At 39.0% G+C, this 27605-nt stretch overlaps 1 protein-coding gene across 5 annotated transcripts in view; it reads right to left on the bottom strand.

The window, feature by feature from the left end:
* Positions 1–27605, bottom strand: part of ARHGAP24 (Rho GTPase activating protein 24) — a 472122-nt gene that overhangs the window by 423163 nt on the left and 21354 nt on the right. Inside the window, exon 1 of one of the 5 annotated variants that reach the window (XM_036338627.1) lies at positions 823–966. The exons of 3 other annotated variants lie outside the window; for them this stretch is intronic. The gene's annotated coding sequence lies outside the window, so the exon portion shown is untranslated. Of the gene's footprint in view, positions 1–822; positions 967–27605 lie in introns of those variants that run through there. One more of the 5 variants, XM_036338617.1, reaches the window with a different exon arrangement.

Below are 27605 nucleotides of genomic sequence, written 5' to 3'. Positions count from 1 at the left end.
CTGAAGAGATAAATTTATTGCCTGAAGGTGGCTAGTAAAATAACTGAAATTGTTCAGATGAGCCCTGAGCAAATTGATATTTTGGATGCCTGACTTGGGAAAATTATATCTTTTTATATTTGTTAATCATCATTTAGAACAGTTGTTCTCGTTTAGGAGTAATCCTATTCCACCCTACCCCACCCACACTCCTTAGGAGGCATTTGGCAATATCTAGAGATACATTTGGTTGTCACAACAGGAGAAAAGGTTTCTACTGGTATCTAGTGGGTAGAAGCCAGGGATGCTGCTAAACATCCTGCAATGCACAGATTAGACAGCACGATAAAGAATTATCTGATAAAAAATTTTCCTCATTATAGAAAATTATTTTCTCATTATTATAGAGAATTATTTATCAATAATTCTCATTATTATCCTAATTTAGGATGTATAAATGGTGATGAAAAGCCAAAGAAAGAGTGATCGAAAGAATTTCAGGCCAATTGAACTTAAGTGCTCTGACAGGTTTTAACAGTATTTTATTCTCAATCAGCAATAGTTTTACACTTAAAGTCTAAATATTAGACCAAGTCAAGCAAGTTTTTTCATACACCAAAGTTAAACAAATTTCAATTATAAAAAAAAGGTGCTTTATTTAATCAGACTTAGAAGTAGCATGCTACTGAAGTATATATCACAATGCACTTGCCAAAATCTATAATTTTATTTATGATGCATTTAGAACACTGTAGCTCACTGTCTCTTCTTGGGAACAAATTAGAGTTCTAATAGAATCCTTGATGATAACCATAAAACCACTTTATATATATGTGTACATACCTTTAAAATATGTTTACCCCTGATGTGCTCCAATTACTTCCACATCTTATGTACATGAAGAATTTTGACATCACTGAAGAAACCAGCTGAAGAGCAATCAAGATATCATTACATACTTGATTCAGAAGACCAAGACTTGTTTCTACTTTGATAGTATCAAATAGACAAGTATTAATTGAATATTGTCCTATATAATAAAGAGGTAATACGCAAATTGACCATCACAGCCTTGCACAAGATGTCCGCCCCCATGTGTTCAAAAGATGGCTTCAACAAGATGGCTGGCAGGGGAGGGCAGTTGTGGGCAATCAGGCCACCAGGGGAGGGCAGTTGGGGGCTATAGGCCTGGCAGGGGAGGCATTTGGGGGCGACCGGGTCAGTAAGGGAGGGCAGTTGGGGGCAATCTGGCTGGCAGGGGAGCAGTTACGCATTGATCAACCTGGTAGGGGGGTGGTTAGGGGGCAATCAGGCAGGCAGGCAGGCGAGTGGTTGGGAGCTAGCATTGGGCCTAAACCAGGCAGACATCCCCCAAGGGGTCCCAGATTAGAGAGGGTGCAGGCTGGGCTGAGGTACACTCCCTCCCCAGTGCACAAATTTCATGCACTAGGCCTCTAGTTATAATTATAATCAACTGAAATGAGCAGTTTTTTATTAGTGCCTATTCCGAGGATTGACATAGATATGAGTCAGGTCCAATTGCAACAATCTAGGCCTCATGCATAAGCAAAAGGCATACAAGCAATATTCATCTGTGTGAATTTTGTTTAACAAACACATAGTACTTACAAGGCACTGTTATAATAGCTTTGAAAATATTAACTAATTTATTTATCCTCATGCAAATCCTATGAATTAGATGCTATTATAATACAAATATTTATGAGGAAACTGATATATGGAGAGGTTAATTCTCCCACCCATGTCATTAGAACCTAATTATATCTTTTCTACATTATTGTTACAATTGCCAACTGCTCATCTACCCCCAATCTTTTTCCTTACCATCCACATTCTATTCAAAGAGAAATATTTCTATTTTAAAAGTGATGCCAGAGCCATTTTCCTATAGCATGTCTACTCATGAATTTATCTGCTTAAATATCTCCAATGACTTCTGATTTCTTATTGGGTTATTATGATTAAAAACAAGCACTAGTATTTTTAGCAAAAATAGCAATTTATTTTTTCTTGCTCACGTGCATTAATCATTTTACATGTGTCATCTTATTTAAACCCAGCTGTTGTGGTAGGGAATTCTGGGTAGGACACAATCTGACCCAAATCTACACCTTTTTTCATGCTTCTATGTCTTTGTATAGATTGGTTCCTTCCTTAATGACTTTCTCTCTCCTTTCTTTCTGACACAGTCCTACTCTTCAGCTCTTCCAGAGCTAGGCATTCTATTCTTTGTGTTCATAACACACCTCAAGCAAATACTGATATTATAGCATTGATTATGCCATATTGTAATCTATTGTCCATACACCTGTCTCCCTTATCAGTATTTTGGAAACTCATTCCAGATTTGTTTACATTTTTGACATGTAAAAAAGTACTAAACAAACTCATTGAATAGATGTCTCAGAAAATCAGGAGAAGAAATTGGTTTTCTGTTGTCAATTTTGAGCAGCAGGGAAATCCATATCTACTTCTTTGATCAAATAAAAATATTCTGTGCATGAGGTGAAATTTCAGGAGTCATTTTAAAAATGGGAAAAAAATACTTGGTAGGTTTGAGAGAGAGTATTTCTGTTTTCAAAGTAATGCTTGGGAAACAGTACAAGAACGAGTGTACAAAAGAAAGCACTGCGTTGTCCTCCCTTGGACAAGAAGAGAATGAAAGTATAAGAAATGAGTGAACCAGCTCAACACGCCCAGGTAAAATTTTCCATGTGCGAAATAAAGGTCTCTGAATGAATAAGACTGGCGATGGGAGACATTCAGGAAGAAGAGTGGCTTCCTTAAGTTAGAAATGAACTTGCATATGTCAACTTCCATAACACTCCCATGGAAATAGTGTGGTTCAAAACTTTTAATTTTGCCTTTTTATTATTACTATGCATTTCTGTTTCTCCCAAATAGGAAATAAGCCCTGTTCTCCACTTATACATGGGTTATTTGAAATAAATATATTGAAAAAGCTTTTGGATATTTCCTTACTACCTTTACATAATCATATTGATTTCACTAGGCTACCATAAAGTAATCATACTGTTGCTTCCTCATTATTAGTGCACAAATTGTTATACCTGAAAATGAATATGAATTTCATTTTCACATTATCTTTTTATATTTGACATCTAGTGTTAGTAATGCATATAACATCTACAATGTTTGTATCATGTAAGACAATATAAATGTAGGTACTGACAGATGATCCATCTTGTAAACAGACAATGTAAACTTACAGTATCGAGAAATACTGTATAGTACAATATTTTAAATTTATTTTTTCTTCATTATAATTTTCTTAATAACATTTTCTTTTCTCTAGATTATTTTATTATAAGAATACAGCATACAATATATGTAACATATAAAATATGTGTTAATTAGTTGCTTATGTTATTGGTAAGACTTCTAATCAACAGTAGGATATTATTAATTTTTGGAAATCAAGTTATACACAAATTCTCAACTGTGCAGAAGTCTGTGCCCCTAAGCTCGTCATTGTTCAAAGGTCAACTATACTCTGTAGTCTACCTAGGGCAGATTTTGATATAATTAATGGCCAATATGTGTTTTCTAATTGAATAGAAATCACAAGTGAAGCTTATGAAGAGGTAGTGAAAATATGCTGGGGTACACTCCAATGTAAAAAACACAAAATTACTTTGTATTCTAACCTCAGAAAAGGCAGTAATGTCCCCTCAAACTATTACCACTTCAGCTTTTCCTACAATAATGTAACAATATTTCTATCACACCTTTCTCTAGAACTTGGAGTGCCTATATCCGTTTTGTTGATCTATTCTGCGTCTCTACTACTAATCCTACTATTGCTGATCCATAGTAGAAAAAGCAGTGAGTGCATGTTAAAAATAAAATTGCTATTTGAACTTCTGAGAAGTAAATTACACAACAAATGCACAGATCATGCATTAATACTCCTAAAAGTAAAATGTTAACACAACATAATAGACTGCTCTGTAAGTACATATCCTAATATATAAAGAGCCAGAGTCCATCACAACCTAAACATCCAAATGGATGACTGATCACCAGGCTAGGGTCCCAGCCAGCACAGCGGAAGTCAGTCCTGGGTCCTAGCTGCCCATGGTGCTGCGGGGAGAGGGAGCTATGGAGAGCCATGCTGCCATTGGACTGGCCTCTGGGTCCCTCCCGCCACCCGCAGGCTCTGGGGAACCAGAGCCATGCTGCAATGGGACTGGACCCTACCCGAGGGGTCCCAGATTGTGAGAGCATGCAGGCTGGGCTGAGAGAGCCCTCGAGTGCACAAATTTTCATGCACTGGGCCTCTAGTATAATATAAATGAGCTGAGCACTATTTATCTTTAAGGATGATAGAAGGGTATTTTCCCACCTGTGCATATCTGTATAAAAGATACATAAATTTATTACTGATATTCAGCTGTTCAATAGGAACAATTAAAGTAGTATTTGCTTTAGAATTTCAGAAGCTATCTAAAGCAATCTCCAATAGAATCCTAAGAAAGAGAGTACATCAAAGTGAGTTACTAAATAGTAATAATCACAAAAAATGATCCTACAAGTTCCCCATTTCTTCATACAGGCAGAATGCCTGTGATATTCAGTAGTGGCCTCAAGATAGCCCTATATCATTAATATCTAACACTTAAAATCATTAAGGTTTTCCCAAGCAACTACTTTTTATCTCACAATCTTCTTCTCAGAAAGCTATTTTGAGCTATGGAAAAAAAAAAGAAAGAAAGAAAAAAACCTTTAAAACATATTTCATGCTCTGTCCTGTCAAGTTAGTGTTCATCAATACAAGTTCATCAAAACAAACTCTGAATGCATGAGGATCCATAATTTTCATTTCAAAGGAAGGAAATGGAACAAAAGAACTCAAAGTATACATCTTGGAGAACAGGTACCCTGGGTGAGTATAAAGGCGCCTATGTGAAACCTGATTCAATTTTTCTAACATAAAGAATGAGCACAAAATAAAAGGCTGACCACCTAAGAAAATAGGAACATAGGGAACACCCACTACTCTCTAGGAATTCCAGTCTGTGACTCATTGTATAGGTGATGTCCATGGCCAATGCATTAACAGCAAAATGTTTGCTGGGATGCTCTTTTTCTAGAAATGGTGAGAGGTTTGTACTGAAGCAGCCGCAGTATATCTATCACCTATTCTCCTGGAAAGCAATCCCCCAAAGACTGGCCGTGTTGGTTACCTTTAATAAGCTAAAAACATTCAAAGAACATAGGACAGAACGTGACACACAGTAGGTGCTCAATAACTAGTATAACTTGTTTACACGACATTCTTGCTCAATAACAGTATGTTCTGAAGAGTTAGCAATGTTTTTTGTCTAAAAAAATCGATGACTTTTTTTTTTTTAGAAAATTCATCATAATCATTTTAAGCTGACTTTTTAAAAAGTAGGATGGTTAAAAGCTCTCCTGGTTTTCTGACATGGGTTATGTTGGACAGTGGAAGAAAAGCTTGAATCAACTATAGTAAAATATCTAAAAGGTGAGGTAGCAAAGGCGTAAAAAGAATGTAAATATATAGCATGAGCCACAAACATGAGCTGCTTTATTTTTAAAATGCTGATAATACATGGGCATGTGAAACTATTAACAAATATACTGGTAGCTATAGAAAAAAAGTTCCATTAGATCTTGAATATTTTATAAACATTACAGTACTGTGATATCAAAGATATAATTTGGATATTAATAGTAGACATAGTATATATGTAAATGAGGCCAAGTCATACTATGCTGGAGTCTAGCTAAAAGGTCACTAGCTCATACAGGATCCTCCATCACAAAATAGGCATGTAGAGCCACTCCCTTTCACAAGAACCCCAAAGGCAAATAAGTCAATAGAACAGGGCAATGAATAAACTATCTCCTAAACTATCTCTCTCTCTCTCTTCATTCCTATCACACTTACTGGATTTTAGTCTGTTGCCTACAATTTTTTGTGCTTATAAGATATTAGGTCTATATTATAGAGCCTTAGAATTTTCTCAGGACAAGTGTCACCTATAGTAATTCAGGTAGCTCACTGTACTGGGTCACCTGATAAAGAGAGAGGAGAGGTGACTCGACCTCCTGCCCTGAGCATACACCTGCATCTTTCTGAAGGATGAAGAGACTTTTTCTACTTTACATAAATGTGCTATATTAACTAGTGGTGGCCCTATGCATCACCATAAACTTGCAAATGGGCATATGCCATAGTGATTCCAGTACAGGCTTTGAACCATACCATATTTGGATTTAAATCCTAACTCCATCTCTTGCTGTAAGTGTGACCTTATCCAAGCTACTGAACCCTCTCCAACCTATCTCCATATATAAAATGAGAATAATCTCATCCACTACAAAGGGCTGTAGTGAGAATTCCAGATCTTGAGTGGCCATGGGGCATCATTTTATGTTCAGATGTCCAATATGTGATAGCTACTATTGTTATTAATTCTATAGTTCTGTGGTAGAAACTTTCTTAATTATATGAAATTCCTATTCATTAAGAAGTTAAAATTTTATGCACTGTATATTAAATGTTTACTAATTACAGACTAATAGTAGAAGCAACACTAAAGAATAAAATGCCAAGAATATGGTTATTAAATATTGAAATCTTAAGATCACCCAGGAATTTGGTAAAAAATATAGCCCCATCCCAAGATTGTGATTCAAGGGTACAAAATGGGGAGTCAGGATTCTGCAGCATAGTTCTCCAAGTAATTCTGACATAGGTAAACCATATTTGCAAAACTATGCTACCTGGAGAGAATACTGTTATCTTCAAATGAGCTTGTGAGTAATAATTGGTAAATTATCCAATCTCCAAAAGACTGGCTAGATACATAAATATAAACCACTAGAGGCCCGGTGCACAAAAATTTGTGCACTCGGGGGGGAGGGGGGTCCCTCAGCCCGGCCTGTGCTCTCTCACAGTCTGGGACCCCTCGGGAGATAACGACCTGCTGGCTTAGGCCTGCTCCCAGGTGGCAGAGGGCAGGCCCAATCCCTAGGTGCAGCCCCTGGTCGGGCTCAGAGCAGGGCTGATTGGGGAGTTGGGGCGCCGCCCCCTGTCATGCACAGAGCAGGGCAGATCGGGAGGTTGCGATGCCACCCTCAGTCACGCTCAGGTAGGGCCGATTGGGGGGATGGGGCACCGTCCCCTGTCACACTCAAGGCAGGGTCGATGGGGAGGTTGCGGCACCACCCTCTGTCATGCACAGAGCAGGGCCAATCAGGGGGTTGGGGCGCTGCATCCTGTCACTCACAGAGCAGGGCCCATCAGGGGGTTTGGGGCTTCGTACCCTGTCACACACAGAGCAGGGCCCATCAGGGGGTTGGGGAGCTCCCCCCTGTCACTCACAGAGTAGGGCCAATAGGGGAGTTGGGGCAATGCGCCCTGTCACACACAGAGCAGGGTGGATCAGGGGGTTGGGGCGCTGCACCCTGTCACACTCATGGCAGGGCCAATGGGGAGGTTATAGCTCTACCCCATCACACACAGAGCAGGGCCCATGTGGGGCGGTTGGGACGCTGCCCTCTCTCACACACAGAGCAGGACCGATCAGGGTGTTGGGGCGCCGCCACTGTCACACTCAGGGCAGGGCCGATGGGGAGGTTATGGCTCTACCCTGTCACACACAGAGCAGGGCCCGTGGGGGGGGGGGGGGGGGTGGGGTGCCATACCCTGTCACACACAGAGCCACAGGGAGATCAGGGGGTTGGGGAGCTCCCCCATATCAGGCACAGAGCAGGGCTGACCAGGGGGTTGGGGCGCCTTCCCCTGTCATGAACAGAGCAGGGCGGATAGGGAGGTTGTGGCCCTGCCCCCTGTCACACACAGAGCCACAGGGCGATCAGGGGGTTTGGGCACTGACCCCTGTCACGCTGATCCTGGTGCCGGGAGGCCTCGCGGCTCTGCTGATCCCCGTGCTGGGAGGCATATTACCTTTACTATATAGGATAGAGGCCTGGTGCACGGGTCGGGGCCAGCTGGTTTGCCCTGAAGGGTGTCCTGGATCAGGGTGGGGGTCCCCACTGGGGTGCCTGGCCAGCCTGGATGAGGGGATGATGCCTGTTTGCAGCTGGTCACACCCCCTTCAGGGTGGGGGTCCCCACTGGGGTGCCTGGCCAGTCTGGGTGAGGGGCTGAGGGCTGTTTTCAGGCTGGTGGGTAACTGAAGCTCCCAACCGCTCCTTTTTTTCTTTTTCTTTTTATTCTGGGCCAGCTTTAGCTCTGAGGCTTGGCTCCAGCTCTAAGGCCTCTGCTGCTGAAAGCAGGTATCTGGTTTGTTTGCGTTCTATAATTGAAACACTGTTTCAACTCCAGCTCTGAGATCCTGGCTGGCTGAAAGCAGGTTTCTGGGGTTTTGTTTAGCTTCTATATTTGTAACAATGTTTCAAACTGCAAGCTCAGAGGCCAGCCAAGCAGACAGGGAACATTGGAGTCCTCCATCACTAAAGCAAGCAAGCCTCATGTTAGTTTCAAGCTGCCTGGCTGCCAGCTGCCATCTTGGCTGGCAGTTAATTTGCATATCACCCTGATTAGCCAATGGGAAGGCTAATTACCATGTTTCTCTTTTATTAGATAGGAAAGATAGGCAGAATAGGGTTGCTAAACAATACCTCTATAGGAAATGACCAACCTCTACAGATTAAGCTCCATCACAGTATAATCTTACCAAGTGCACAGGTTTTAGGGTCAACAAGAAATGTGTCTATTGATATGTCTGTTTTCTATAAAATTTTAATTCTGATGTAAGAAAGTCAATAGAATCAAATTCTTTCAATACTTTATCTCACATCTTACCAAGAAACTTTCCCCACAGAGAAGAAAAACAATTGTTTTTCCTGCCAACTCATGTACAAGGTATTTTGTTGTTAGTTATTTGAGCCTAGTTGTTAACTATATTTACATATTATGGGTGATAATTCCACTTAGAAATATAACATCCTCCTTTAAACATGCTGAAAACTTCTAAAATAACGTTTTCAACTTTATGCCTTCAATTGTTCCAAATTACACAATTATCTTTAGTTACATGTAAAATTTTGGTAATTAAGACATTTCCCCAACACTTAGCCTTAAGGTATGGAGAAAAGTGTTGCTGAGTTTTTTTGTACCTTGTGTTTATAAAGCCGTTTTGCAATCTTGAAAATTACAGAAAGTATAATCTCTTTGGCTAGATTTATAGGAAATAACTATTAAATTTTGGCTTGGTTTGAAAATGTTACCACGTCAGAAGGCAAATTATACTAGAGGTATTTACCCGCAGTCCTCACGTAAGTTCCAAATATGAACACTATTATAACAGTGGCCAACAGAATGAGCCTTAGGAAATACCAAACTTTATTCCCATTCTTCATTTTATTACTACGTTATATCATAAGGAGAGAAACATCACACACATGAGCTCTCTGAACCCCACAAAGCATATTTACTGAGAAGCCAAACACCCAGCACATCACATGATCAGAGGGAAACAGAGATCCCTGAATCCCAATAGTGTACATGACCTGGGAAGACTTTCAATTCCTCTTGCAACAGTGACAGAGCAATTAGTGACTCAACTAGAAGTCCTGGCCATGCTTGCATTATGAATTAAGGAAAGGAAAGGCATAACTAAAGTTCAGTATCATTAGGAAAAGTCTCATTTATGCTAATGAGGCCTTGAATGGCACAAATAATAAACAATCATATTTGTTTAAGAAATGCTATGTTTATCTCCTCCAGAGTTACTACCCTAATCATATTTTGATTAAGTCATGTCTAAAACTGATTTACATTCTCTTAGACATACCAATGGATGGTAATGAGAAGCTGCTCTGGGCCTCTATGGTTGCAAGCTATAACTATAAGGTTTTCTTTTAATTAGGAAAACCCAGGTCATGTACAAGACTCAATTAAGTACTTTAATTATCCTCTAAAGAAAAATTTAGTGACTTAATACATTATTTTCATCTTACAGTTAACAGTGAAATAAAAGGACACGTGGGAAAGTATTAGACATGTAATAAGCATCTATAAATAGTAGAGGCCTTCCTTACCGTCTGAGAAAAGAATGTGCTCTCCATTTATGTATGGACCTTTGTTCTCAGTACTGAATAGCTAACATTATCTGAATATATCAGATGCCATTCCAGCACGTCAAAGACTGTCAGAGCCACCTGGATGTGTGTCAGTCACCAAAGGGCCAAATGACTGGCCCATCTGGCTTGTGGTCATGTGACTAGCTGGCTATTTACATACACACATCAGGCAGAAAAATATAAAAGCAGCCAGTTATTTGAATAAGCAGGGGAGAAGGCGAGCCAAAATAAAGTGAGAGACTATCATATGATCTGAGTTCAAATTCTGCCTCTTCCAAAGTATGAATTATAAGACCTTAGGTATATTACTTAAGCTCTCTGAGCTGCAGTCTCTGCGTCTGAAAAGTTAGGATAGCATCATCTGCCTAGTTCAGTTGTTCTGATGTTAACAGATAATCCTTATAAAATACCCAGAACAGTGCCTGACCAAATTAGGCACTGTTTGCTGGGGGAGGGGTGCAGGGGTGATGAAACATCAAAATAGCAAATACCTAGCTCGCTACAATACCGACTCCTGAGCATGGGCCACGAAGTTTCAATTGCACTGTACGTGCGCCCCCGCACGTGGTATTTTGTGGAAGAGCCACACTCAAGGGGCCAAAGAGCCGCATGTGGCTCACGAGCCACAGTTTGCCGACCACTGACTCTAGGGCATTCATAAGGTTTTAAAGCAAACACTTGTTAGAACAGTTCACACAAAGTGTGAATCCAAACACAAGCTGAATTGAAAACTGGCACTGTAATACATTAAGATACATATCCTTTGTTTCCTTTAAGCTTCTTAGAAAGCTCTACAAAACAGATATTAAACATATCAATGATTTAAGGGATGAGAGCTTAATGGCTTGACAGCTTTAGCTTTCCACTGGTATTCTGATGTAAACCATTTCTTTCTAGTGTAACAGCTTGCCATTACCTTCGGTTAGTGTCCTTGTCACTAATAAATGATAACTATATTGGCCTCCTAAATGGGTCACAGTGAGAGAGTTCCTGTGAAGTTTCTTGTGAGACTCATGAAAAATGTATGCTAATGCCCTTAATAGTACTTTAAACAGGTGAAAATTAGTTAAAATGCACATCAAGGGCAGTTTTAATGAGCTGAATAGATAGTACATTAGGATCAGCAGTAGGTAGTGATGTTGAAAGGGGGAATAGGAGTGACCCGGGAGTTTGGAAATGTCACAGAGAAGAACAAACAGTCTGAGGATGTGTGACAAGAATGGTAAGGTGTTTAATTGCAACGTTTCCAGTTAGAGGGCTGCCTGTATAGCTTGGGAATGAGGATAGGAGGATGTGAACTAGAGGGTGGTAGTGCATGAGCGTGGGTATGTCTAGATGGAGGTTATAAAGAAACGGTGGGCACCATATGGAATATTTATATTACCATTTCAAGTTGTTCTTAAGATCATCTGGCAGCACCTTGCCCTCCATTCACCTGATACCCACTCTTAGTCACTATGTAACTTTCAATGCCTTGTCTTGACACTATTAGAGACCTTGATAGGGTAGTATTAGGGCAGGGAATTGATAAGCAGGTGTCAGCCAAGAAAATGGGATAATCTCTTTGTTGCTTATGAGTGAAACAGAATGTCATTTTGAGAATCAATGTATAGAGGCCATTGTTAAAGGGCTTGGGAAAAGACCGGTAAAGTGGCCATGTTATACGTTCACGAATGGGATCCTTTCCCTGTGATCGATCCTATGACTTGCCACGAGTTACTTTGCTGAAACAAAGGTCTGATTGTATCACTGCCCTACCCCAAAATTTAGATTCTTCCCTGATGCATACCAAATGATATCTAGACTATAATTGGGCATAGTTTTTCTTAGTCAAATTTTCTACCCTCACATCCCCCTCTAATCTATTTCTCACTCCTCCAATGTACTCTCTAATTGAGTAATTGTCATCTACCTGTGTGTTTCCTAAGTACACCACACATTCTCACCAACTTGGTTAAATCGTTAATCTTGGTCCCTTTCCCCCATATTTGCCCATCCAGGTCTAGTCAATGTTAATTCACATCTGCATGCTGGAGATTTCCTGCACCAAGCACTTTACCTACTCAGCTGAATATTTCTGAATCAGCACTGGTAGAACTGGGCACGGCAAGGATGGCTGCAGAAAGGTGACCTGGATGAGTTCAATAACTTACAAGTAAGAGAAAAGTCAAGAGATATTGCACAATAGCTTAGAAGACAGTGGGGAAACAGGAAATTTCTCCCCCTTACCTTTGTCCACATTCGCAAATATTTATTGTTGATAGAGTACCCATTGTTTTCTTGGTACTGCATTATTAAAGGCTGTGCGACAGAACTGACATTCTCAGAGGAAACATTACCTATATTTACTCTTTTTTTTAAAAGGGCCTCTTATATTAAATGAAATTAAAGAAAATAATATAGTTCAGTTTCGGCATTTGCTATATTCCCTGAGAAAATTGTAATCTAAGTAATCCGTCAATGCCTCTAGTGACTGATCTGCATCTCTCCCTCATCTGGGCACTGAGATTTATGGATCACTTGAAAAGTCCCCGACAACCTTTTCACCTTTTGCATGACAAAACTGCGTAAATCTTATGTTTTCCTGAAATGAAAATTAAACCTCTTTTTAACACACTATTTGTCTTGCTTGGCTGGTTTATGGTGAGAAAGAAGGCCAAAGATGTTTTTGAAGCAATAATTCATCAAATATAAAGGAAGGGTATACAAACAGCTTCATCTTACTAGGTAAGCATGTTTTTTAAATCCTCAGATGATACAACGTCTTACCTCACCAAAGGTGAAGGGGGGAGGAGGAAGATAATTAAATGGATAGAAAAATAACTTGCAAAAACCATCATCACAAAAGCATTTTTTCTTGAGGAGATGGAATGTAAAAAATGGTGTAGGAGAACATTTGACAACAAAACACAGACAGGGAGGGCTTTGAAGACAAACAGCTTTCTTTTGTTTCTCTTTTATAATCAACAAGACTAAGGGATTTCCGTCCCAGTGAAGAATTCAGTGGGAAAGGGTGAGAGCCCATCTAACATGTGACTATATACAGTGTCTCGATCCTAATGTCAGGTAATGATAATTGTATTCCCCCCAACCCTACCCCCCAAAAAAAAAACCACACACAAATAGATCCTAAAAGAATCTAATGCTACTTTGTAAAAGTTTCTGGGCTAACCTAGTTGTTCTGAGAAAGGGCATTAAATGGCAGACCTTAAATTATAATATGATTGAGATCTTGTTTCATCTGTATGTCCTGTTTCTCCAACAAAATTGTAAACCATGTCACTGCCAACCTCTTATTAATAGTTAATAACTCCAAATACTTAATTTTCTGATTTGCTTGGCAAGCAGTGAATCAAGTCTAGGATGACACTGTACCAGGTATCATGAGAAAAGGATTAGCTGCCCTAACTGGTTTGGCTCAGTGGATAGAGCATCGGCCTGCGGACTGAAGGGCCCCAGGTTCGATTCTGGTCAAGGGCATGTACCTTGGTTGCGGGTATATCCCCAGTGGGGGGTGTGCAGGAGGCAGCTGATTGATGTTTCTCTCTTATCGATGTTTCTAACTCTATCCCTCTCCCTTCCTCTCTGTAAAAAATCAATAAAATATATTTTTATAAAAGGATTAGCTGTGTAGGGGGAGCACATAGTCTTGGGTTCAAAACTAACATTGGGTACAGAGTGTAACCTCTCTGAGACTTTGTTCCCCCTGAGCAAGTGGGATAAAAACATTCAGTACCTATTAAAAGTGGCATTAAATATTTAAGAAATAAATCATGATAATTATTCCCAAGGCATTCAGAATATAGGAAGTCATATAAAACAGGCAACAAATAATTTTTATAAAATGTCAGCTAATTGGTACCTCTGGGAACAAGTCATTCTTCACAGCCAATTCTGGTTATTATGAATTTTATGCCTCTAAGGACTATTATTTTAATAATATGAGTTAGAAATGACTTAGAAGCACCATATGTTTCTTTGCTTTTTTCCCCATGATATCCAAACATCATTTAATACTTTCGTAATTCTGCAATTGTTTTATGGACATCAGTCTAGGGCACTTTGAGGTCTGTTTACTCTACCTTCAATAGTGTTAGAATGCTATAATTTTGACAATTTCTGTGTGATAATTTTAGAAAGTCTCTTGTCCTTTCATTAGATGTCACTTTTTAAAGCTTTTAGAGACCATGCCTGTAATATCACTTCTGCCTTTTAATTTACTGCTGCAAACCTACATTAGTCCAGGGAAGACAATTACTAGACAAGTTAGAAATGGTTTATTTTTTATAAATATTGCATATTCATTTAAAATTATAAATATATATTAACCCTATGAGTGAAGATAACTTTAAAAATGACAAGTGAAATAAAAGCAAAGAGTCAATTTTTCACAGTAAAGTTTAAAATATCAGCCTGACAAAATACAAATAACATTAAAATTTAATAAATTGGGTAAGCATTGCAATAAGCATGATTGATGAAGGATCAATATCTTGATATGCAAGTTCATATAAATCAATTAAAGATTGAAGAAAAAAGCTACATGAAAAGCAAGTCACAAAGGAATGATGATTAGTGAATGAACATGTAGAAAAATATTTAATTTTTTAACAATATAAAAATGAAAACTAGCCTTTAGTATTAAAGTAATAACCTTTTAATATTTTTAAATTAAAAATGTTAAATTCTGTGACAGCTGTGTATCAGTTATACCATTTTGGAAAGCAAATGACAACCTCTATGAGTCATAAAAATATCCACAATGATATACTAGTATTTGGAAAAGCTATATAGGCAAAGATCACATATTAATGTTATTTGTTGTTAAAGTTGGAAGGAAAATCCTAATTGTCCAAAACTAAGGGATAGATAGATATAATTTTTTATCCTTACCCGAGGATATGTTTATTGATTTGAGAGAGAGAGAAGAGGGAAGAGAAAGAGAGAGAAACACTGATATGAGAGAAATATTGATGGGTTGCCTCCCATCGGCACCCCAACCTGGGGATCAAACGCACAATCTAGGTATGTGCCCTGACTAGGAATTGAACTCACAACCTTTGGGTATACAATACCCCAACCAGATGAACCACCCAGCCAGGGCTGGTTTTAACTTTTAAGCCATGTAAAAGATTTACCACTCAGAAAATTCAAAATAAAACCAGTATCCCTCTGCTTAAGGAAGTTTTTGAATCATAGGAGCTCACTTGGCCTGTGCGCTTAGGTCAGGTGAGAAGTTCTAAAGGATAAAGTTCCAGAATCCAGATTCCTAGATGAGTCAATTCTGAAGAATATTCTACATCACCTCTCAGAGGATCCCCCGTAGAACTGGGTCCCAGCTGCCCAGAGCTATCACTCCATAAACTCCCTTCACTGGCTTTTCCTCCTCCCCGTCTGGCTTCTCCACTCCTTTGCCATGCTTCCTTGTACCACCTACTGCCCCAAACTACTTTCATTCTCAAGTCCCTTCAGTCTGCTGTTGAGGGTACCCAAACCAAGACAAGTTCTATCACTTTCATTTACAAATTTAGTGTAATTTTTTGTATTTTCTATAAGTGCAAAGATAACACATGATCCATTTGGGCCTGTATAAGTTTATGGTCAACAGGTCACTGGGCAAGAAATTTAGACAAGTTTAATGAAGAGTTTTCTGAAGTTGGTAATAAATAGTTGGAAATAAATGTGACTGTCTTTCTCTCCACTTCTTTTCTCTGTGCCACTCCTGATTCAAATGAGTAATGAGTCTGCAAGTGACCAGGGATCTGAGAAGAGACCCCTGTGTGGCTGCTTCCCCTGAGGCCTGAGTGAGCTCCACATGTATTTCCTGGTCTCCCAGAGGCCACAGAGGGAAATGACTAGAAAGTCTGAGTCCCCCAGGCCCTTCAGTTTGGGAGACTAAAAAGGAAGAGTGAGCAGGGAACCTTCTTTTGGGCATCATAGCAGGAGAGTAAAAATCAATTCTCTTCTTCCACACTGAGGAGGGGCAGCTGACACTTAGGGACTTCAACAAAGGGACCTGAGCCCAGTGAACCGATATTAAAAATGTCTAAAAGGAGCTCTAAGAAGAAAAGAAACAAAACAAAACATAACAGTGTAAGGACTAGAATCTGGGTAAAATGGGCAATAAAGCCATATCTTTTCTATGGCTTTTCTTTCTACTATGAATGGTGTATTAGTTTTATATTTTGCTGTAACAAATTACCAGCAACATAATGGCTTAAACCAACAAAAATTTATATCTTACAACTTTTTATTTCTGAGGTCAGAAATCTGAAATGGTTACCATTGGGCAGGGCTAGGTTCCCTCTGGAGGCTTCTAGGAAAGCATCTGCTTTCTTGCCTTTTCTAGCTCCTAGAGAAGACCTGTGTTCCTTGGCTCATGACCCCCTTCCATCCTGAAAGCCACCAAGGGCAGGTAGAGTCTTGGTCATGTCACATCACTCTGACACTGTCTCTTCTCCTTCCTGCTTCCATATTTAAAGGACACCTGTGATGACACTGGGTCCACCTGAATAAATAACCCAGGATAAAACATAATTTCACCTGTAAACTTAATTCCCTTTTGCCAACCAACCTGACATAATCATGGGTTTCAGGGTGAACATCACTGGCAGGTCACTATTCTGCCTACCACAAATGGTGATAATTTTCTTCTGACATTTTCTAGTTGGTTGATTGGTATTTTTCCAGGAATACTATTTTATAGATGTTAATCTTAAGTCCAGTGAATATGCTAAACTCATTTTTAAATTTCTCCAGTGTTGTACCTTGTGTCTCTCTTGGGCTTTAGTCGATTTCACATTTGTAATTTATTTTCTTTCCTTTTTAACACATTTCGTACCGCATAGAAATCTCTAAGACATATGCCAGGGACAGCACGTTTTGGGGCAAACTGCACGTTATTTAAATCATCATAACTACAGATCATAATGCACTTTAGGTGTTGTTTTTCAATAATTATAACATTTTTATTTACAAAAACAATTAAACAATTAAAGTTCCTAGTACTTTTTTAACGTATGGTACAGCGTAAAACATTTTCCTCTATGAAGAGGGACCAAACAAAATTTACGTAAGTATCTAGATTCGCTCCTTTTTCCATGGGCGGCACAAACTCTGCAGGCTCTCGTTGGAAATTTTTTCTTTCCACTCACTGGAATATATGTAGGTTCATGCTGCTTCATATCACCTGACAACCTTTTGGGTGGATCTTTACGAGGTGCTCTCCTTTCACCCCCGGGGGAAGGGCTAGACAGATTTGTCTCTGGTTCCGGAGAGCCTTCATTATTGTCATCCGTTACCCAGTCTCTCGCCACCGATAGCAGAAACTGTTTTTACTTCATTTTTGCTTGTGGATTGAGGACGTTGTACACTCTAAATGAATTGAAAAGCCTACAGTTTATAAGGTACAGCACTACTTTTTTCTGTCCATTTCATCGTTTTCCTTAGAATGGGACAACACGAAAGGACGTGTATCAGTTTCGTTGGTTTCCTTCCTTTTTCTGAGAGAGGGCATTTCTAAAAGCGCCAGGAACTTGAAGACGAAGATTATTCGAATGACCAAAATACAATGTAACTGCAATGCTTTATGGGTTCGTGCAATTATATAGTTTCTCGTAGATTGACCTGCACGGTTTCCACCAATGAGATCGCTTCAGTCCATGTGAACAAGACAGTGTGTTGACATCTAAGGTCCATAACAGATGGCGCGTGAAAAACGAGAAAGCTCGTGAGCGGTACGAAAGGTGTTAAGTCCTTCTACCTCTCATTTTTCTTTCCTATTAAGGTAGTACAATGATAAATAGTGGGGGCAATCACAGGAATTCTTATCCTGTGCTACCTTTAATAGGAATGTTTAAAAAGTTTTCCAAATAACTGTAGTTTTGGAGTGACTCCAGATGAATATCCCTTATCAGAATAATGAAAAAGTGTATTCCTAGTTTACTGAAAGTTTACCAAAAAAAAAATGAGTGTTGAATTTTTTTTGGATGCTTTTCCTCCATCTATTGAGATAACTATGTGGGGTTTTCTCCTAAATTATGTAGATGTCTGACTATTAAACCATTCTTGCATTTTTGGATAATTATTATTTGACTATCATGTTTTTTATACACTGTTGAAAATATTTTGCCAATATCATATTAAGGTTTTGCTTTTATATTTATACTAGAGGTCCAGTGCACAAAAATTTGTACACTCAGGGGGATCCCTCAGCCCGGCCTATGCACACTTACGGTCTGGGACCCCTCAGAGGATGTCCACCTGCTGGCTTAGGCCCACTCCTTTGGGGATCGGGCCCATGCTGGCAGTCAGACATCCCTCTGGCAGCCCAGCAGCCCTCAGGGGATGTCCACTTGCCAGTGGGGAGCAGGCCTAAGCTGCAGTCAGACATCCTTAGCGCTGCTGAGGAGGCAGGAGAGGCTCCCACCACCACTGCTATATTGGCAGCCGTCAACCTGGCTTGTGGCTGAGCAGAGCTCACCCTGTGGGAGTGCACTGACCACCAGGGGGCAGCTCCTGCATTGAGCGTCTGCACCCTGGTGGTTAGTGTGTGTCATAGTGACCAGTCATTCCCAGTCGTTCTGCTGTTAGGGTCAGTTTGCATATTACCCTTTTATTATATAGGATAGAGGCCTGGCGCATGGGTGGGGGCCGGCTGGTTTGCCCTGAAGGGTGTCCCGGATCAGGGTGGGGGTCCCACTGGGGTGCCTGGCCAGCCTGGGTGAGGGGCTGATGGGTGTTTTCAGGCTAGTCACACCCCCTTCAGGGTGGGGGTCCCCACTGGGGTGCCTGGCCAGCCTGGGTGAGGGGCTGAGGGCTGTTTTCAGGCTAGCCAACCTCCCCAGTGACAGAAGCTCCCAGCCTCTCCTTTTTTTCTTTTTTTTTTATTCTGGGATTTATTTACCTTCTATAATTGAAACTTTGTTGCTTTGAGTGGAGCTCAGAGCCAGACGCGGCAGCTGGGAAGCTTGGCTTCCTCCATCATTGGGACAACCAAGCCTCCTGCTCACTCTAGCTTCGTGGCTGCCAGCCGCCATCTTGGTTGGGTTAATTTGCATATAGTTGCTCTGATTGGCTGGTGGGGGTGGCTTAAGGCATACCGAAGGTACAGTCAATTTGCATGTGTGTCTTTTATTAGTGTAGACATGAGAATACTCGATAATTTTCTTATTCAAACTTTACATCTATGTTAACCTCAAAGTTGCACTTGTTGCACCAAGTAGTTTGGTTATATTTTCTATTTTGAGCCTCTAATCCAGTTTGCTTAAAATAGAAATTTTCTGCTTTTACAGGTTTTTAAAAATATGCCTATAAATATCTGGGTTTGGTGTCATTTGGAGATTAGGGGTAGGGGAAGCATTTTTGGCATTAATTGTATTTCTTTAATGGTTACTGATTTATTAATAATTTCCATTTTTTCAAGGCTAAGTTAATAATTTATATTTTGCTAGAAAATTATCCATCTAAAATGTCAAATTTATTGCCAGAATATGATCTTACTACTGTCCTATAAACTTTAAAGTTCCTTTGTATCAGTAGTTTTAATTCCTTTTTATTTCTTTAATTCCTTTTTATTGTTGATTTGTACTACCTCTGTTTTTTCTCACTCTATCTGTGGATGGTGATTTCTCGTACAGCTGTTTGTAGGTGGTTTTGTTCAAGGAACAAATCCTCCTGTGGAAAGGAGATGAGTGAGGGGCATTTGGGAGAGGAGTAAGTAAAAGGTCAAATCACCTGAATGAGGCTTCTACTTCCAGCCGAAAAAGAAGATGCAAATGAACTTAGAAAAGAGGACACCATTTAGCAATTTGAATAAATATCTGGAGAGCAGTCTATTGAAGTGGGCCTCTATAAACTATACTCAATGAATATGGAAAGAATACTACAATACCTTTGTTACCCATCTAACTCCATAATTTATCTTGTATTTTCAAATTCTGATAAATATTTAATATAATGTTACTGACATGAGAATTTGAGACAACATAAATCTATTTATGTAATAGCTGTAAGACTCACTTGTGACTGACACTTTGCATAAGCAAAGCAATAGATGAAATTATAGGTGACATTTCGTGTATTGCTCCAAAAGGCAATCCAAATAGCTCATTCTTAAACTAATTAAGAAACACATGGATTACCTATAATAGAACTGCTGGGATATGATCAGTTACTGAATGTGGAAAAGGTGAGCGATGTGACAAGGAACTAATACAGAAAAAGGAGGAAATATACACTATGTGTGCAGTATTATGCCAAAAGGGAGGAATTTGTGCCATCATAAAATAAAAGTTGTAGAAATTTTAATACAATAGATCATTCCACAAAAACTTTTAGTAAGATTTATGAAGAGCTAGTTTCCAGAGAGAAAAAAATGAATGCAAGTGTTTTATAAGAGAATAAGTTGCAGGCAAAGGCAACATAGGACCCCTGTCATGGCAGCTCTCTAGTAAAGCAAGTAAAGACATTGCAACTGTGACGTAGATCAAACCTCTAAGACAAACACCAAAATTACAGACAAAACAGAATCAGCCTATCAGAAGAGAGAAGATAAGAATCCATAACAAGGGGGAAAATTCACAGAACAAACAAGAAAACAGTAGGTGTGAAAACAGTTTACAGTATCAGATACATTGGGCATGTATTATTTTAGCACCCAAATATCACCTATTTTTAATGAAAGATTCTCCTTCACACATGTGGCTCTGGTGTTAGCTGATTAAGTCTGATTCCCACCTACTGGCTACAATGTACAGATTCTATTGAACTGAGCTAATCAGAGCCTATTGAGGAGATTGATCAACATTGTAGTAGATGAGAGTTATTTTCTTATTATCAGGCTGTAGAAATAAGAACGAGTCTTCCCAGATGGTTCCATTACCGGTGGAGAATGCAGTCTCAGAGAAGAAAGCCACGATGCTGAGAGAAAAGGATGAATGTAGAGAATCCTGACAGTAGTCATTCCCAGGTTATAGTCACCCCTAAAATTAACTACATATCAACCCTTCCTACAGTTTGCTTAAATGAGCCAATAAATTCCTCTTTGTGTTAAAACTATTTCATATTAGTTTTCTGTCTTTAATAGACAAAACTCATGACAAAGAGACCAGATATACATGTCCTAAAAAAAAAAAAAAACACAAGAAACTTTAAAAAAAAGAAAAAGGAAGTCATTCTAAACAAGAAGTATTTAGGAAGCTGGATAGGACTAAAAATTAAGAAAAAAATGTTTATTCTTAAATGTAATGTGCTATGATTTCCCAGTTTTCATAAGGGCATAAAAATTATGGTTATCAGACAGATGGGGGTATATTAGAAGTCCCAGGGGCCAAACTGAACACTGAAGTAGGATGGATTCTACACATGGTTGAACATGGTAGCAAGATGGAAAAGATTTATGCTTCCTCCAGTGGCTGATCTTGCTGAAGAATTCCTGTTTCCTAATCATCAAAGTGTCTGTTGGAGGTTTGTCAGTCATGTCTGAACTGACAGCGCCAGAACAAACTTCGTTCCCAACCTCTTTTGCAGTCAGATGGAAAATTGGAAACTTCTACCTTTAGTGGAATATAGTATCTCAACCACACCATAGTTGGGCAACCCATGACAGCATTTTCAACATCCACAGTACACAAATCCTAATGGCCCTGAGTGATTGATATTTAACATTTAATGAGCAACTACACTGGGCCAGGTACTAAAATAGGATGTCTCTTACACTGTAATAGCAATAAAAAGAACAACCTAAATAATTATAACTAAAAGAGTGGTGATGTACGTATGATGTGGTAGGCATTTTACTAAGCATTATCTCATGTAATCCTTACAGCACCATGAGGTAGGAACTATAATTATCTGCACATCACAGCTGAGGCTCAGTGAGGTTAAGTAGTTTGCCAAAGGTCACATGGTTAATTGGTAGAAGAATGAAACTGAAACCGAGGCTGCTTGTTATGGCTGAATTGTGTTTCCCCCAAAAAAGTATATACTGGTATAAGTCGTAAACCAGAATATGGCCTTCTCTGAAATACAGTTGTTGCAGATAATAGATAAGACAAGGTCATGTTAGAGTAGGTGGCCCCTAACCCAATGTGACTGATGTCATTATAAGATGTCCCTGGAGACGGAGAGACACAGGAAGAATGCATGTGACAGTGAAGGCAGAAGCTGGAGTAATGCCGCTGCAAACCACAGATACCAAAAATTGCAGGGAAAGCACCAGCAGCTGGGAACAGGCAGAGGACGATTCTTTTACAGGTTTCAGAAGGAGCATAGCTCAGCTGACACCTAGTCTTCAGGCTTCTAGCCTCCAGACTGTCAGACAATCAATTCATGTTGTTTTCAACTACCCAGCTTGTGGTACATCATTACAGCAGCCTAAAAAACTAATATAATACCTAAGTCCAAAGCCTTCAGAGTGCCATGTTTTATTACCACACGAGCTTGAAGTCTTTCCTGGGTGATAGAAGAAACATTTAACTACATCTAAAATAGATATAATTTTTAGTTTTATTAAATTCTAATTACATGAAGATTCATTCAGATAAATCTTTTTTTAAAAAAAAAAAAATCGGAAGTCCTATTTTCTGCCTCAGCAATGGTAAAAATCATTTTTGTAGTTATTTTTAGATATTTTTAAAAATAGCTTAACTGTATTCTTTTAAATTACTGAAATGGCCCACATCTATCCTGAAGGGATTTTCATTTTCAAAAAAAGGAGTCTTTGTATTTTGTGGGTGGCTGCTAGACTGTTTTATTTGAATTACCACACTCTAAGAACTCATCTAGAAGATATAGACAAGTTTACACAAAACACAGACCTTGTGCAGCCAGCATTTTACCAGAGAACAGACATGGCTTTTCTTTGCAAAAGAAAGAAGTGGTAGAGAGAGTATAGACTCAGAGGAGAGAGACTAGAAAGGCATAGTTAAGATATATTGTCATGGAAGTGATAAAGAAGGAAATGAACAAAAGAGGAAAAGAAGGAGAGCTGAGCAGAGGAAGAAAAATGAGCCTGAAGACAGGACAGGAGGCAGATGTGACAATCTGGGAGGGGGAGGGGAAGGAGGGAGGGGGAAGGGGGAGGCAGGGGCAGGGAGAAAAATGTGCTGCATACATGTGAAGGTGTGAACTGTTACTTTTCTGTTTATCAATATGCACAGCAGACATTTTCCTCAGGGTTCTGGTGCCCTCTTAAATAAAATGAGACAATAAAATGAGACACATTTCATGGCACTTTCTCATAATGATAAGTATGCAGCCAAAAAAACCAAAGGAGGAAAATACTCTTATAAACTGTCTTTTTTTTTTTTTTTAATCTTGGCAAAGTCTTTTATCTGAAACAATAGAGCAGTGTGCATTCCTATCACGTTATTTTGAAGAGTCCCTTTCAACAGCCGCCACGTCACATGCAATACTTGATTACCATCAAAGGCCAAGCTTTCTAGTGCCAAGAGCCAAGTGTGCTGCGGTCTGATCTTTGAGAAATATTTCTGGATAGTAAAGATCAAGGGCCATACATGTGGAGGCACATATTGTCACCATTCTATCTTTGTGAGTATATGATATTTATTAGAAGCAGGGCTTTCCCAGTAAAAGGCACAGTGACAGCAGCCTTATATACAAAAGTAGCATTTCAGTGTAGTATATTTAATTTATAAATATATTTACTACATATATATATATTTAAAATGTTAAATCCCATGAAATGTCTCAGGGTTGAAAGTAAAAATCATTCGTTAATATAATCAAACCAGGAAAAACATCATGAAAAAGCAAAAAGAAAGTTGGCAATATTATAGTTGCAGATTCTAAATGAGGTGTTTATTTTGCTTCCAGAATAACCATGCTGTCAGGTTAGAGCAGGTGAGCATTTCAAAATCCATGGGTAAAGAGAGAGTATCTCAGAGAGAGTACCAGTGTTCTCAGGTACTACTTCCACTTTCGGTGCTGGGAAATGTTTCTGTATTTAATACATTGATAATTTTGTCCTCTTTCTGTAACACATTACATATGCTTTTAAGTGGATGCATGTCTCTTTATAATCTAGACATCCCTTTCTCTTGTACTTTTGGGTGTTTTTTTTTTTTTATTAAGAAATTTCCAGTTAGGACAATGTACAGATCAAAGTAGGATTTAATAAACAAAAAAAAATTAATTATATACCTAGAGTTCTCTAAAACTTCAGACAGAGGAGTGACCACTCATTGCAACAGCAGATGGGAGGAAGGGTTCATGAAAGGCTAGAAGTGGAGCCAGGCATGGCAAGACCAGACAAGAAGAGAGGATGGAATTGCAGGCAGGGAAAGGCCTAAAGAAAGGAGGAATATTGGAAGATGAGAGGGGGGCAGTAGAAAAGGCAGCCAATGGGGAAGAACATATAGAGAAATAAGGTCAACTGGGTCAGTTATGACTGCAAAGTCCCAGCAAGAGAAGGCCAATGCAAACTAGTGGAAGGGGGAGACATGAAGAAAGCAGTGGACAGTAAGACTGAACTGGCACCAACATGAAAGATGGACTTAATTGCAGCAAAGGCCAAACACAAATAGGTGAAACTGTTGCACAAAACGGCAATGATGCAGGTATCAAACGGAAGGGGCCTGAGGAAGGGAGACGGCAGTGAGAGTGGAAGAAGGAATATTACACAAAATGAACTATCAGAGCCTGGAGACAGGTGCTCTAGGATCAGCATTGTGTTTGTCTTGGGGAGGCAGGGGCAGATACAGATCAATTTAAGCCATATGTTTCTGGGTCTTATTTTGCTTTTTACTTCTTTGTTTAGTGGGGCCGTCCATTAAGAGGTGATAATGGGAGATAGTCATAGTGGCTAAGGCAGTGGAAGGGCAGTTCCTGGGTTCAGTCAAGGGTGCAAACTAAGTGGGAGCGCTCTTCAATTGAATCCCTTGAAAATGCTCCTCAACTTTTCATGGCTTTAAATATTGAGACTTTGAGTCATTACCATGGACAGATGGAAAGAGAATAAAAGAATGACAAGGCTTTTTAGGCTTCTAGGTGTTTCTTATTTAAAGCCATGTGAGTACCTGTTAATGATAGTATTGTTATCTTCTGAACAACTCTAAAGCAGAGCATTTCATTAAGTCTAAACATGAGCTTTGATTATAAAAATATAGTCTTAACTATAAAAGCTTGAAATTTTCATAGGTAAACTGAATGTATATCTCTAACCAATAATTGATGACTTTTTAATCTAATCAACTTAGAAGGATATCCATTTTAACAATGCTGTCATTACCAAATATATATGTTGATATATTCTTTCAAATATTGGTGTGTGCTCTTACCCTAAAATAATAGATCTTATTTAAGCTAGGAGTCGTTCTGAGCAAGATGTAGTTAAGTAGTGACTTCCATTTTCTTAAAAATGTGGATACATGCTTATTAGTTATAGAGAGTTGCTTTTAAAAAATAATAAAAAGACCATGGTAGGGTGTGTACTTTCTAGTAAATACTTTTAAACTTAGGGTACATAATACTCACTTGGAAAATGATTTCAAATGTAGATTCCAGAGCCCAGTTCCAAAAATTCTAATTCGTCTCTAGAGGAGAAAGACTCCCTGGGCCCTCTTTACTCTCTGTGGCCACAACAGCATATCAGGCCTGTGGATTTCCCCACTTAAGAGTGTTCTCACCCGCTGGGCAGTTCAGCATGAAGCTCAGCCCAGAAATGAGGCAGAGAATCAATTTGTTCTAGCGCTTTCTTCCTTTTCCAATTAGTAAAACCAAAAACTTCAGAATACCAAAGCAAGCATGTCATAGAGAAAATACCAACACAAGCCATTTGAGCTGCTTTCTGCCTCGCATTGTATTAAAGCGGCAAGGTGATGTCTGCAAACTTGAGTGAGGCCTGGCCCAGCTCATAGGATACAAGTCACATCAAATTTGGTATTGAGAGTCAAGCCAGGTATGAAAGTTGGCCATTATTTTCCTGTGTCCTTAATTCCCCCTGTGGTAGGTGTCTGGAGGAGACTCAAGATGTTAGTCACCTTTGACACGTTAACACTGATTCTGCGCAAGTAAGTATTTTGTTTCCTCACAAAAATCTCCTTGTTCCTGTCACCAAAGAAAAGAAAATAAACTAATAACTTGCCTCATGGCTTGTGCATTTATTTTACTTGGAGAAAAGAACGGCACACTTTTCTTTAATCAACTTAAGAGAAAAAGGAACTCAACCATAACTGCCTCTTGGTTCATTTAGAGTAGAAATTAAAAAGATGAAGAAGGGAACTGAATGTTGGCAGGACCGAACAGTAAGGCAAAACTGTGGCGTGTCCAGAGACAGCTACAGCAGTATAACTGCAAAAACAGAGACACTGAGTTTCATTTTATAATTTAACATAAAGGAACCGGCTCTGCAAATATACATTTTTAATGTTGACGATTAACAGCAGTAGAAAACAGGATAACAATACATTTTGCACTTATATAGTTATCACAAAGTGACTTCTCTTCTCCAATTAGTCTTTATAAAATCTCTGAGAAGTATTCTTTTTCAGACTTTAATACTCAGAGAAGTATTTTTCCAATGTTACACACATGACTGACAGAGTTGAAACATGAAACCATATTTTTAGGCTTCACAAAAGCACGTGATTTAATACCCTGATTGGGCTACTCAACAAATGCATGGGGCAGGGTAAGTCTTAGTCACTGACATCTGTGACTAATACACTCGGTTGATTAGGGTCTTTCCAACCCCCTTCTACTTAACCTTCTTCCATTAAATAGTCACCAAGTTTAGTCATTCAAACCCTCTCATAATTCTTGACTCTATTCCTTCCACTTCACCAGCAGTGTCCAAATTCATCCTAAACTCCTGGACATTTACCAAACATCTCCTAATATTCTCATCACACCATTGTTTCTTTGTATATGGCTTTCCCCTTGCCTAAAATTGCTTCCTTCCTTTCTTATCCACTTGTTAACTTCAGAAAATGACTTCCTTTTTTGACTATCCATAAATTTCCTATTCATCCTTCAATATTTGTTGGTAGGATCTTTCCCAGGAAGGATACACTTTCACCAAAAGACATTTGGGTAATATCAATTTCCCAAAAGTTTTTAAATTTGTGACCAAAATATGGTGCTAATAATGACTATAGCTAGGAATATGGAAAACTCCCATGAAAATGTGGCATAACCCATGAATCACGGAGCACCTAAGGCTGAGCTTCTTTATTATTACAATTGAATATACCCTAAGTCTTGAGTGTTTGTCTTCACATTGTTGCACGGTCATCTTAATTAATATGTTGTTGAAGTTTATCCTTGTGATTAAAACCTGTCTGATATGACATGACATACACTTGTGGTCAAAAGGTGATGAATAAATCATGCAAAAGATTATAATCTAGTCAAAAGCCAGAAGGGAAATAGACTTCTCCAAGGAAGGAGTTATTTACTTTAGGTTTTAAAAAGTAAACAAATAAACATTCCCACCATACCAAGGATTCCCATGCACAAATCAGCAATGACTGTGATGGACCTATT

This window comes from Myotis myotis, unplaced genomic scaffold, assembly GCF_014108235.1.
Source record: "Myotis myotis isolate mMyoMyo1 unplaced genomic scaffold, mMyoMyo1.p scaffold_m19_p_1, whole genome shotgun sequence".
Classification (NCBI taxonomy): Eukaryota; Metazoa; Chordata; class Mammalia; order Chiroptera; family Vespertilionidae; genus Myotis; species Myotis myotis.
This window is presented reverse-complemented; position numbering and strand designations above follow the sequence as displayed.